Consider the following 14,456-nt stretch of genomic DNA (forward strand, 5'->3'; position numbering starts at 1 on the left):
CCTCCCTCACCCTAAGGTGGCGGCTTCTGACGTTTGTACAGAACACCCTTCTGGACAGCTGAGTGTATACGTGAATGGAGAGAGAAATGGACTTTAAAGGGTTACAGCGTACTCGCTCTTGTGTAGCTTCAGAAATAGGCTTTTACTCGGACATCTTTTACGTTAGTAACGATCTACATAATTTTTTAGCATATTCCATTACACAGATTTAACAGGTTCCTCGTGGATCACATTTAGACTATTCGTTTCATGCTTGTTCAGTATCCCGAGTGGCGTTTCTGCGGACATCCTTACACCTGGGTCTCATACGATCCAGAAGGGTGGCTCCAGCCTGTGGGACGCCGCCTGCTGCGCGTCACAGTGTCCCCAGCATCATGCAGACACGAGGCCGGTTTGACCTGAGTTTGAGGTTGAACGTCCTTTTTCTCACCACCCATAAGCGAGCACTTAATGTGCCTTTCGTCAGGGTTGAGGGGAGGGGAGTTTTCTACAGGAGGATTTGAACTGTCTTCTACCCACTTACTTTATGGTTTCTGGGATGTGTAAGCATGTTTCTAAGTGCTCACTCCATCCTTAGAGTAGAGAAACGGTCTCCCCTGTTACGTAGAGTGCATCTCTGCCCCAGACGTTCCGTGGACAAGGACTGAGCTGAAGGAGTCAGCCTCACTTTCCCCAGCCGCTGGCCAGCCCCCTCAACAGCGTTTCCTATGAAGCCCTTACCCAACCGTAGTTGAGGTGACATCCGCATGGGGCTGTCAGGGTGGAACCCCAGGGCAGAAAGTTCGAAGAGGTGCCTTGCACCTGCTGAGCCTCCCAGTGCTAGCCTGTGACCAGCCAGTGGGCAAGCCGTTCCAGGATGCGTCTACTGTCACCACTGGCTGAAATGGCAGGAGCTACATCTTCCGTGGTTTGGTGGCAGTGCCCAGCTCGGGGGCAAGGTGGCACAGGTGGCCGGCTGCCTCCCCGGAGGCACCTGAGGCAGGACTGGGGGCTGTTGGTGCAGCAGGGTGGCCCCGTGTCTGGGTGCGACAGGAGGTCTCCGCAGGTGTGTGCTCGGGCACCTGCACCGCTGTGCCCTGGACTGCCTGTCCACTACCTCGCGCACGGGCGGGTGCCTTGTGGCCATGACAACCCTTTGTCCCACTCTCCGCTGTGGCTCTTTAAATGCCTGAGAGTGTTAATTACTTTACAAGCACGCCCACCCGCAAGAGCAGGGTTGGGGGCTGAGATACTGTTCAGTGGGGTTGCTCTGTGCACGGTGGCTGGTCACCTGGAGCTGTGATGGCACAGCTACATGCTTCCCCAAGGACGGAGGGGTGTAAAGGCCTGTGCGTAAGTGAAATATCAAAAGTGCTCAGGCTGCCGCTGCGCCTGCACGCAGTCCAGGAACAGAAAGAGGCCCAGCCCCAGCTTCTCTCGAAAGCAGCTGGGCAAGTGGCCTCTCAGGCTGGGCTGCTGCAGGCGTGAAGACAGGACGGGAGCTTCTGCTTCGGAGACCTGCTGCTGGCCTTGCGTCACTGACAGGTAGTGAATAGCGTTTCGGAGCCAGTTTCCTAACTTTACCAAACCAGCAACCTGGTGATGACAGCTGCAGCGGACGTGGGTGGTGTCGACGTTGTGCCGGGAATAGTGACAGCGAACACCGGGGGCTCACTCTGTGCCTGGCATTCTTATCTTCTCAGCAATATTCAGTGTTAGGGAGTAGATACAATTGCCCCATTTTACAGACAAGAAAACTGAGGCACAGTGAGAAGTTAATTACTTGCTGAGGTCTCACATTTAGTGAATGGGGAAGCCAGGATTCAAACTGGACACTGTGACCACAAAGCCCATTTGACACTCCCAAATTTCCATCTTGCCAAAGTCCCACTGTAAGAAGGAGTGGTGGGCAGCTGCTTATGCCAAGCGATCTTTTTCTAATCCCCATGAAGTATGCAATTGTAAGGGGTCCAGACTGAGTGAGGAGGCCTGGTGAGTGTCCACGCCTCAGTGTCCTCACATGTAAGTGGAGATCACAGCGGGTTGCTTGTGGAGGTGAAACTGCAGCCGCCCAGGCGCTAGGGAGCGGGTTGGTGAGACTCAGCCCTGCCCTCCTGCAGGCTGCCTCTGGCTTCCTCCTCTCCCCTCCCACCCCTCCACCCAGGGGCAGCAAAGCCCTTTCCTCTGTGTCAGGCCCTGCAGAGGCCTGCACAGCTGGGTGCTGACCATGGTCACATGGCCGGCTCACCCCTACCCTCTCACCCTAATGTGACATCACAGCATCCCTCCCGGTGGGGCCAGCGCAGCAGCAGAACCAAGTACACCCACCGGAGCCGAGCCGAGGTGGCAGGACGGCCCTGGCCCTGGGGCAAAGGGGCTCCTGGGGCCTGGCTGCCACTGGTCTTCCAGGGCGGTGCGGGGGGGCAGGCACGCAGCCTACTGCAGCTCAGACGCTGGGCCAGCCACTTCATGTCACCGTCCAGGGGACCACTCAGGGCCCCAGAGCTGGGGAGGCCTGTTTGAGGGGGGAACAAAATAGACCCTACCCTCTGGCCTGCCACCCCAACAGGCCCTGGCTTCCCAGTACCCCAGCCTGCAGTCACAGATGAGGACGTTGGCCCTCGGCTTCCAGACTGAGGAGGGGTAGATGAGGGCACGCTGGATGCTGAGCCTCTTGAAGCGAGGCAGCCGGCCTGCTAAGAGCGAGGGCCGTTCCTCCCCCTTTCTTCTTACACATCTGAGAAGGTGCCAAGTGCCTGTGGCCAGTGCTGTGACCCTGAGCCAGTCGCTCTCTTCCTGGCTGGAACAAGGTCACCACTGGGGCCCTCCCAGGGCCAGGCCAGGCCAACTGGGGACAGGCAGGTAGAGCTGCCACCACCGGCCTGAGTGCACCTCGCCCTCCCCTCCCAGGTGCTTGTCTGTTCCCACGCGACCCCGTGTCCTGGGGGCGGTGGAGGAGGCCAGGGCAGGCTGTCCACGCCAGGGGCCCCTGCCCTGACCCAGCTGCCTCCACCACATGCCCACCCCCCGGGGCCCTCGCAGCGCCCGGGGGTGTCATCCCCACTCTCTCTGAAAGCCCGGGAGGCCTGGCCGGGGGCACCGCCAGCCAGTGAGTGGGCATCTGCTGTCACTCCCGGGTCGGCTGTCCACCTTCACACCCCAGGCCCTGCCCCTCCCCCATCAGACCGCTGGGCAGAGGGAAGGGCCTGGGAGGGACCCGAACCAACTGCAGGCACACGGGTTCTGGGAGCCTGTCCAGGGGCACCTCCTGGCGTCCTGCTCAGGACACGATTCCTGCTGGTCTTACGTGTCACCCATGACCACGGCCACCTCCTCCACACCCCACAAACCACAAGCCCACGGTCGCAGGAGCCGGCTTCCCCACTGGGCTGCCTGACGTGCTGGGGGCTTGCCTGTGCTCGGCCTCAGTCCAGCCCGTGGTGATCACAGACCCCGAAACTGCTCGGGGAGGCCAGGGACCCTTCCAGGTGACAAACTCACAGTGGCAGACCCTGGCACTTAGCAACAGCACTGCACTGTGTTGGTCACCACCTCCCACCCCCCACACTCACCTGTGCCTGTCTCGATTCCCCAGCCTTGGGAGCCTAAATTTACCTGGCATTCAGTCCGCTGCAAACCCCTCCCCCCACCCCAAGTAAGGCCCTACCGGGGCTGCTGGGGGAGCCTGGCCTCTCTTCTAAAAGCAGGTATTTGTAGAATCTCAGACGATCCTTCTGGGCTCCTCACCCCCACCCCACCCCCTTCTCCCACCTGAGCCTCCCCTTCCCGAGCTGGGGAGGAAGTGGAGAGGCCTGAGCCTCTGGGTGATGTCCTCACACTGAATTCAGGGCCATTCAAAACCTCTTCTCCCAGGCTCCGCAGCATCACGCTGGGAGGGCTCTCTGTTACCTGGGTGAGGCTGCTGAGCAGTGGAGCCTTGTTGCCTACGCCCAGACCTTCCTGAGTTGTCACGCGGAAATGGGGACAGCAGGCTGGGATCTTTTGGGGCCAGTGTGTCTCCATGGTGGTCTTAAGCTACTAATTAGTGGGGAAAAAAACCATCTCTGGGCCTTGATTGTAGAACTAGGGTTTAGAAACATTCATGCACTCATTCAACAAATGTGCATCGAGAGCCTACTACATGCCAGGCCCTAAATCTGATGCTGGTCGTACATTTTCTAAGTTAGCGAGCCTTCCTCGGCCCTAGTTCTGGCGACAGAGACGTCAGTTTCCTCTTTCATCCCTGCTAGATAAACTTCAGAGGGTCTCTCCAGCCCGCCTGAGCGCCAACCATCGGAAACCTTCTGCAGTTTGAAGGAGAGGGGTGAAGCTCCTCTTCGTTAGAAGGCTCTTCCTTGCCTCACCCCCAAATTTCCCTGCCTCACAGCCCCTAGCCCCACCGCTCAGGGACCTCAGAAGTCGGCAGGCTTAGAGGGCAGGGTGTGGAGGCCCACCTCTGCCCTGAACATCTGGGTGGCCTTGCCACGACCACGTGGTGTCCCTGGGCAGGGCAGGGCAGGGGGAGGAAGGAGGCACGCATGCGGCCCTTCCTGGGGAAGGAGCTACACATTCATCTGGAAGAAACATACGACGGTCCGTTTCTACCCAATGACTCCGCAGATGGGCTATTGACAACGTTTCCTTGTTGGCAATGAACCAGTGCCGGGACACGGCCTCGTTGGGACCGGGAGGCCCAGCAGAGTGTGGGGTGGAGGTTGCCACCTCCCCTTCTGGGGCCGACCGTCTCCCTGCCAGAGGGAGGGCACTGTGCGGGGCAGTGGGAAGGACTTGGGGTGGGGCCAGACTCCCTGGCTCTTAATGAGTCCTGACCCCCTCAGTGTGGCCATTCACCCTCTCTCAGCCTCAGTTTTCTCAGATGAAAAATTGGAAAGTTGAAACCCACTTCCTGGGATTAAAAGGAATAACGTGCCTGCACAGATGGGTGCTGGACAGGTGCTAATTCCTTCATTAGTGCCCACCAGAGTCAACTGGTCACGCTACACCAGAAACCTCCTGTTAGTTCATCAGAATCTGACTTTGGTGTCAAAATTCTATGAGACAAACAACGCAGTGTCATCAACAAATACATGACCTAGGGAAAACCAACCAACCAATCAACCAAGGGAGAATTACTTCAGATTAAAAGAGACCCGTCTACCAAGTGCAGTGTGTCACCTTTGGGACCTGATTAACAAACTATAAAAAGGCATTTTTAAAGATAACTGGGGAAGTATGAAAGATTGAGGAATTACTGTTAACTTTATTAGGTACCTGACAGTTATGATTACGCCTCAAAAAAAAAAAAAGACTTTCTACTGGAGATGTGTGTGAAACATGGGATCTCATGTGTCTGAGATACACGCTCAGTGCATCCAGGAAAAAAACAAGAATGCGGGGAGGGAGTAAGAAGAGGAGACTGTGAATCAGGGTAGAGATGGGCACGTGGGGGCATGGGGGCTCATCATACTGTTCAGCCTACTTTGCATATGTTTGAAATTTTCCACAATAAAAATGGCTCTCAAGATTTTAAAAAATAAGTTCAACGTGGAAAGCGTTGGCGTTTTGGTCTGCAGTGGAACCTAATTCTGAAGAGTCCGGCTGGATCTGAAGAGGGAGTAGCAGCAGACATGGGGGCTCCCTCTCTGCCTCTCTGCCGGGCCCAGGGCAGGAGGCAGAGACAGGAGTTCCGGTGGTTCTGCACGTCCAGGGAGCGCTGGCCTCCCACACAGAGTATCCTGTCTCCTCGAGGAGGGACCGCTGAACTCGCCTTGTCTGGACTAGAAGGGTCCACCATCAGCACTTTCAAGTAAAAATCCTGCTGCTTTAGGATGCAGTGTAAAATCAGGGTCCATGCCCCCTCCACCAGTTGCCTGAAGCCTTGCTGGGGGCTGAAGTCATGGAGAGGAGGGAGCCTTCTGCCTTTTTGGACCCCAGGCCGCCTACCAGGCACCTGGGTGCCTGGGGAGCAGCATCTGCAGTCTCCACAGATCTGCGCGGACTTCCTCTTGCCACTGGACCCTCCTTTGCCTATGCCTGCATACATCCCTGGGGATGTGGTTTAACTTCATAAATGGCTTCCTCCTGGCCTCTCGAAGCTATTTTCAAGGTGCCAAGCCATTCTTGGCACTGCAGACAGTACTATCTTTGCAAAATGCAAATCTGATCTCATCTCCTCACTTTTACCCCAGTCTCGGCTCCAGCCTTGCCAGTGGTTCTTCCCCACACCACAGGGCCTTTGCACATGCCATTTTGGCTGCTGGGCGCTCTTTCTTGCCCCCTTCCTCTAACTAACTCCCATCAGCCTTCAGGTCTCAGCCTTCCAGATCAGGTCAACTCCTCCCACCCCAGGGCATGTTTTTGTGACACATGTCACAGTTGCGGTATCTCTGCTTTGTGTCACTGATCACTGTCTTCCTTCCCTCTAAAACCACAGGCTTCTCGAAGACTGGGGCTGAGCTGGCATCTGTCCCCCACAAGCCCAGCCCCTCGCACGTGCCCCTTGCACTGAGGGTGGCTGCCCGGGAGAGCGTGTGAATGGTGAACGTGACCTTCCTGCACACCTGTCATTCTGCTCCCCTGCACCACTTATTTTAGTAAAGAATCTTTTATCTGCTTATCAAGATAAGATGATTGTAGAAATTTGGAAAATTAACAAAACTCACAAAGCACATATGGTAAAACCCCACTACAGGCTAACTTCTGTGGGCATTTTTAATCATTGTCAATGTCGTTCCTTGTTTGATCTTACACACAGCCCTTCTCATGGAAGATCACAGAGTGAGCACCTCCTCACACCAGGAAGATGTTCTAAAACCTCCCGCTAGAGGGGCAGCCCCCCTCCCTGGATGCTCCAGTCTTCCTAAATGGAGCTCTGGAACCACTGTCATTTACACAAAAACAAATGATTTACCCACTGTCTCAGACAGATGGGCAGGCTTCCAGGAGAAGCAGCACCCTTGAGAAACTTCATTTTCTCTTTCTTTTTCTCTTTCTTTCTTTCATTGAAGTTTACAATGTTGTTTTAGTCTCTGGTGTACAGCATCATGATTCAGTGATGCATATATGTGTGTATATAGATTCTTTTTCATTATGGGTTACTCCAAGCTATTGAATACAATTCCCTGTGCTGTACAGTAGGACCTTGTTTATTTTATACTGGTAATCGTAAAGGCTCAAACACATTCTAAAAAAATAAGAAAAACAAATCTACATTTTCTTACTCCTCTCCCCACATCTTACAATTCGCATGTCCTCTTTTACATCTTCATGTGTATTATTCTTTTGCTGTTCATTGTAGTTATCACATTTCCAATTGAGATTTGCTTTTTTTCGGTAGATTCTTGCTTCTTTTCTATTTAGAGAGGAACTCTCCATGGAGAAACTTCACTTTTTGCTGCAGGGGAGAGGGTGGGTCACAGCACAGAAGGGGTCATATTAGACATTACCTGTTGTAAGGCTGTTCCCAGCCATGGTGGGTCCCCGGTGGGAGAGGAAAAGGATGTCTTGACTCCCTTTACCCTGTAACCCTCTCCTCCTTGGGCCTCAGTTTCTCCATCTGGAGAACAAAGTGTTGGGCTGTGATGTTGGCTGGTGAGAAATAGAAATTAAGAAACTACAGCCGCTCTGCTGATTGACATGGAGCAGCCAGTACCCACCAGGCACCTGCCCGCCCCGCCGGCTACTCCCTGCTCCCTGTTCTCTGCTGCACTTGACTTCCATAGGGTCCCATGAGGGAGGGAACATTTTTTAAGCTCTGCTTCAGGAATGCAGAAAACTGCAGCTCTCAGAGGTCACTTACACCGTTACTAAGCAGCAGAGTAGGACCAGATGCAGGGCCACCTGACTCGAAAGCTCAGACTTCTAGTCACAGAGCACAGGGTGTAGGACAAGAAGACAAAGGAAATGCTCAAGTGGCTCACACGTCCACGGTCCTCTCTGGAAGGTGGGATTGCGGGCGCTGTGTGCTTCCTTCTGTGGACACATCTGCCTTTGCCAAATTTCCCACGATGGGTATGAATTATTCTTCCATGGAGAAAAAGTAAAATATCTTTTCCCACCTTTCTCTCTTCTATTAACCGAGAAGGGATCGTTTCTGAATCACTTCTAGGTCCTTAGCTTTTACCACACAACCAGGCAGGCACACACAAGATGATTTGGTAAATATTTGAGTAATGATAAGGATCAATTTTTTTTAATCCATTAAAAAGTACCTAGGGCAAAAATCACACCCCCAGGCGGTTACTAAGCAGGTGCCCAGCCTGCGTGGGTCCTTGACCCATCAGGAGCCACCAGGAAGTTACCGGTGATGACCGCTCAGAGGCTGGTGAAGATAGTTTACGTCTCTTCTGAAACAGAAGGCTAGACTTTTCCTCTAATATTTAAAATGCACAGAAATGCAGGTGCTCATCCCTGTACATCTGAAGTCATCCTTGTGAAGTTCCAGCCTGTCTCATTCCACACGCATGTGACCGCTGTTCGTGCTGCACACGCCGTGCCTCGGGTAAACCCCACCACTCTTTTTTTTGTTTGTTTTTAATTGAAGTGCAGTTGATTTACAATGTTGTGTTAGTTTCTGGTGTATAGCACAGTGATTCAGTTATACGTACATATATTCTTTTTCGTTATAGGTTATTATAAGCTTTCAAATTTAGTTCCCTGTGCTATACAATAGGACCTTGTTTATTTTATACATAGTAGTTTGTATATGCAAATCCCAAACTTCCAAATTATCCCTCCACCCTCCCCTTCCCTCAGTAACCATAGTTTGTTTTCTATGTCTGTGAGTCTTTTTCTGTTTTGTAAATAAGTTCATTGTCCTATTTGTTCATTGTCTCTGTCTGACTTACTTCACTCAGTGTGATGATCTCTAGTGTCCATCCATGTTACTGCTGCAAATGGCATTATTTCATCCTTTTTAATGGTTGAGTAATATTCCATTGTGTATTTATACCAAATCTTCTTTATATAGTCATCTGTCAATGGACATTTAGGTGGCTCCCATGTCTTGGCTGTTGTAAATAGTGCTGCTATGAACATTGGTGTGCATGTATCTTTTTGAATTAGAGTTTTCCCTGAATATATGCCCAGGAGTGGAATTGCTGGATCATAGGGTAAGTCTATTTTTAGTTTTTTTTAAGGAATCTCCATACTGTTCTCCATAGTGGCTGCACCAATTTACATTCTCAACAACAGTGTAGGAGGGTTCCCTCTCCTCACCCTCTCCAGCATTTATCAAAACCCCCACAACTCTTGATGTGCCCATTTTACAGGTGGGGAGGCTGAAGTTCAGGCATGATAAATACACCACCACCATCATCACTCAGGTGCAGTGAGCAGCACAGCTGTGATGGGGTCCCTGGTCTGAGCCTGGACCTCTTCCCTGACCCCATGTGGTCTCGCTGCTTAGGCCTCTGGAGAGGCTCAGGGGGGCTTCTTGGGCTCCTCTTATGTCTTCAAAGCAGACATCTGCTGGGGGCCTTGATGGGGAGCCGAGAGAGGCTCTGTGTCCCCCAGAAGGTGGGCCCACCGCTCACCTACTCTGGGTGGTGCCACCCCTGCCCCTTCTCCACGCAGACCCTCACCTGCCACTCCCTAAGCCCCACCCCTCCCCAGAGACTGCATCTCCCCACAGGCTCCTCAAAAAAGACTAGGTTACAAGAGAAAAAAGCCTACTGGCCAACTCTGTCCCCCAGCCGTAAGCTCACCCTGCGCAGGAGGCAGTGGGCAGCTAGGAGCCATCAACGTGATTAGCAGACATTTAAGGACAGAGCTGGACCTTGTTTATCTGCTCACCCTGGTATTAGTTGGCTGTCGGTGCCCAGCACAAAGGTTGGAGCATGGAGAGTGGGGGCACTCCCTGGGGGCTGGTGGGGGGTACTTGCAGGAGGAGGGGCACATCTCCTGACCGGTGATGGTCACAGGGGAGGAAGGTCTGCAGGCCCGGGGCTCAGGGCTCGTGTGAGGCCCCTCAGGACAGAGACCTGGGAGAGGCTGAGGTCTGTTCCCTCTCTAAAGAGGAAGGGGCAGGTGCTCCGGGGGGGAAAAAGCAAGAAGGAGCTCTGGGAGGTTTTGTGAGAGCTGGGGACGTCCGCCACTCCAGGTGCAGGATGGAGGAAGGGCGGCGGGGACTCGGTACTGGGGTATTTAGGAAGCCAATTCCTGCAGCAAGGACGGGGCTGGGGCCAATTGTGCGTGTATGTATGTGTGCCTGTGTACACGCTTTGGAGGCTGTTGGTTGGTGGGTAGAGGAAATAGGGGTGGAGGTTTGTCAAGAAGAGGAACATGGGGTACATCAGAGAAGGTTCCTTTAAGACAGGCAAGACCTAAGGTTGTCTGAGGATGGAAGAGGAAGGGGAGAGGTTGATGTCGCTAAGTCAGGGTGAGCGGATGTGTCAGGAAGAAAGACAGCACATACTAAGTGGCTCCTCTGTGTGACATCCAAACCACTCCCCCGAGGTATGTGGGACACCCCTTCCTCTGAAAGAGGAAACCAAGGCTCAGAGAGGTTAAGTAACTCGCCCAGAGTCACACAGTAAACACTGGAGCTGGGATTCCAGCCCAGACCTGCCTGACCTGCAAGCTCACGTTCTCTCCTACCACCACTCTCTTCTCAGGGGCCAGAAAAAGTGGGGTGTCTGGGGGGAGGAAGCAGGGAAGGAGGGGTGTGGAGTACGTGATGTGGGCAGGGCCTCACCCCACCCCCACCCCCATGTCAAGTCAGTCACACACCGTTTGTTATGTCCATCCAGAGCGGGGACTCTGGAGCCCGAGGGCCTGGGCACAAAGCCCACCTGTGGACCTAGCAGCCGTGGGGCCCCGGGCAGGCAGGTTTCCTGCGAGCGCCTCAGTTCCTCTCTGCGACACGGGTGGCGGCCAGGATGGAGAGAGAGGACACACATGGTGTGGGGCTTGGTGAGGCTGTGCTGTCATTCCCTCCCTGAGCGGGCCCTGGCTGCCCGCTGGGGACCTGGGACTGCGCAGGGACCCTACAAGGCACTAAGGCATCTGGGAGGTGTGTCAGGGCTGCCGGGCCAGCAGGGCCTTGGGGTAGGGGTGGGGGTCAGAGTTGGGAGGCTGTCCTGGAGTGGCCTTTTGAGCCACACACTGAAGGGGACTAGGATGTAAAGGAAGAAAGGAGTCCCGGAGTTCCAGGCAGAGGGCAGAGCAGGTGCAAAGGCATGGATGTGAGATGTCGAGGGGCTTTGGGGCGCCTCCAGGCGGCTCTGGGAGCCGGCAGAGCCCTCAGGCCTGAGACGGAGCCTCACCCATGGAGGGGGCAGGGCGTTCCCTGCAGGATCAGCCGGTATGGGAAGAAATGTGCCCCCTGCCCTCTCTGCCCCCTGCCCCCTCCTCACGGGGCTCCCACGTGCGACCTGACCCCGCAGCTTCTAAACTGGGCTTTGCTCTCTGATGGTGGCAGCAGCAGCAGGCAACTGGGTGATCCCTTTAAAAAAAAACAAGGCTATTTGGAAAATTCCACTGTGGTGTGCGGGAACTCGGAGCCCCACCCCTGAGTGCTTTCTGTGGTTTCTTGGTACCTAGAACCTTAAGACCTCCAGCCCCGGACGCTTCTTAAGCATTGGTGAGCCGCAGGCCACAGGGGTCCCCTGCCTCCCCAGCCCCAGGCCATGGGTTCCATTCTTTGGAGGGTCTATTGGTTTCATTATAACTTACTTTTTCCGACTAATTACATGGGATGCTCTGAGAATTAGTGACCTTTGATCTGGGGTCAGACCCATCTGGATTCAAATGTCCCCAGTAAAATGGGGCAACAGCACCGCAAAATGGGGCTGCTGGGGCAGCTAGAGATGCTGTTACAGACTGTGGGCCACACAGACCGCAGTCACAGGGCTCTGTTGTCAGCACACCCACGACAGCAAGCCACTGTGCACTGATTACCTAACCCCTTGGAGCACGAGTGTTCCCATCTGCAAAATGGGAACAGGATTTGACTTGCTTTGGTGGGAAGGGCAAGGGTACAGAGCTCTCATCTCATGGCCCCAGGTTACGGTGCTTTTTGAAGTCTGTGGCTTACCCATCATGATGTCAGCATCTTAACACATCTCATAAATAGAGCATATGTCCGTTGTGGGAAATCTAACAATTTCAAAATACCTAATCAGAAGACATTCCTGTGTGTTTTGATATCATTTCAGTGTTTCTTCCTGTTTATTTTTGTGCATAATGCAGAGTCCATATTCTTTGATTATACTTTATTTAAAACTTGGTATCACTCATAACTTAAGCATCTCTTCTTTGCTATAATAAACCACTTGAAGATTTGTGGCTGCATATAAGTCTCTCTGTTTAGCTAACCTTCCCCCATGGTTGGACAGCTACATCGTATCCATTTCACTGTTGTAAGTAACACTGTGGTGAGCATCTTTTTGCAGCCGTCTTTGCCTGAATTTTGTGGTAATTTTATAAGGATAGCTCCTTGCCAGTGTACTTTTAAAAACATTTTTAAATAAAAAAATTTTTTGAGGGGGGACGTAATTAGGCTTATTTATTTCTTTCTTTTAATGGAGGCACTGGAGATGGAACCTAGGACCTAGCGCATCTAAGCGTGTGCTCTACCACTCACACTATACACCCCTCTCATTGCCCTAGCATACTTTTAGACTAAAGGGATTCAGTGTGTTATAACTTTCTCTTTGGCTGGAACCACGCCTTCTCCCTTTTGTAAACGTGCTACTGCTAAGAGTTCCGCCTCCTTGAATTCACTGGTTGTAGTCTACCGCAGGTAGGAAGCAGGTGGCTGCACTGAGTGCAATCCAGCTGATGACCTGGCGTGCGGGTCTCATGCTGTTTCTTGCAGCAAGACGCAGGGGTTCGTGGTGGCTGCTCTGGTTATCACGACACTTTTCTGTCTCCATCTTTCCTTCTTCTTCTTCTTTTTTGTATATATATTTTTATCGAAGTATAGTCAGTTTACAATGTTGTGTCAATTTCTGGTGTACCGCACAGTGCTTCAGTCACACATGAACACACGCATATGTGTTTTCATATTCTTTTTCACCATGTCACTTTAAGATATTGCATATAGTTCCCTGTGCGTTACAGTATAAACTTGTTTATTTTATATATATTATATTAGTTAGTATCTGCAAATCTTGAACCCCAGTTTATCCCTTCCCACCCACTTCCTCCCCCAGTAACCATAAGTTTGTTTTCTATCTCTGTGTGTCTGTTTCTGTTTTCTAAATTAGTTCATTTGTCTTTTTTTTTTTTTTTTTAGAGTCCACATGTAAGTGGTATCACATGGTATTTTTCTTTCTCTTTCTGGCCACGTTTCTGTCTTCTATGGGCCTGAGGTGCTGGAAGGTTTACCTCCAGCTACCCAGGCTACTCCTGAATTCATTTTTTTCTCCTATTGCACAATTTCCAGAAGCAACCAGAGAAACCCATATTCTAGGCATTGTGTCCTAAAAATGAGAACTTCCATCTCCACAGGGAAATCTTTTACCCCAAGGAATCAAGACAGAAAAGATAAGCGTCCCTGGATTTCTGAAAGCCTTTGGGCCAGAGGGCGGCGCTTTTGAAATAAAGGACGGTGGTGTAATCTGCCTTTGCCCGGCAGGGTTGGGCCCACTGCCAGACCACGTGGAGTGTGTCAGCTGCTGGACCCTTTACTCACACCCTGGCCCCTGGTGGCTCTGAACAGAAGCTGGGGACAAGGAGGGTAGGGGGGAGGATGGCAAGAGGCCAGAAGCTCCTGGATGGTAGGGGGAACGCTGTGAGGCCTGGGCTGAGTGTCCTCACCTCCCAGTGCCTGTTTCCTCACCTGCAAAGTGAGGGTCAGTGTGGCAGCTTGGCAGGTGTGGTGATGGCGTGAAACAGCCAGCACAGTAGAGGGCACCTGGGAGAGCTGTTTCGAGCGCAGGGTTGAGAATGTTTTTTCATTTATTCAGCAGACACTGACGGAGCTCGCACGTGGGGGCTGGGGAAGAGGCAGGGGTGAAATGTGTGTTTGGGCACCTAGATCCCCACAGTTCCTGGAAGAGCTGTGGTGGGGGTTTGGCAGGGCAGAGGACCTCTGGCCTGGGTCGTGTGCCCACCGCTTGCCCCACCTGACCCTGGGCCCTTCCGTGTCTCTCTCTTTGAGCCTCAGTTTCCCCACTGAATGATGAGAGGGGTGGGCTGGAGGATCCGTAAAGGTCCTGTCGGCTCTGACACTGCTTGTGACCCTTCTGGGGTCTGCACCTGGCCAGTTCCCATTCCCCTTTCAGGGGACGTGGCTGCCTCTGCGAACTGCCACGTCTGCCTGCCCCCTGAGCCCGGGGTTCCATGGGGGCAGGAACTGTGGGCTGTCCGTCACGCTGGTGTCCTGAGCCCAGCAGGGGGCCAGCACAGATGGCTCTGGGCTTGTTTCCAGTGTTGGAGATCCTGGGGTTTCCCACTCGTGGTTGGCAAGCTTGGGGAGGCTCAGAGGTCAGGCTTGGAGAAGGCCCTCGGTGGGATCCCCAAGGTGTCCCAGC

This window comes from Vicugna pacos, chromosome 2 (assembly GCF_048564905.1).
Source record: "Vicugna pacos chromosome 2, VicPac4, whole genome shotgun sequence".
Classification (NCBI taxonomy): domain Eukaryota; kingdom Metazoa; phylum Chordata; class Mammalia; order Artiodactyla; family Camelidae; genus Vicugna; species Vicugna pacos.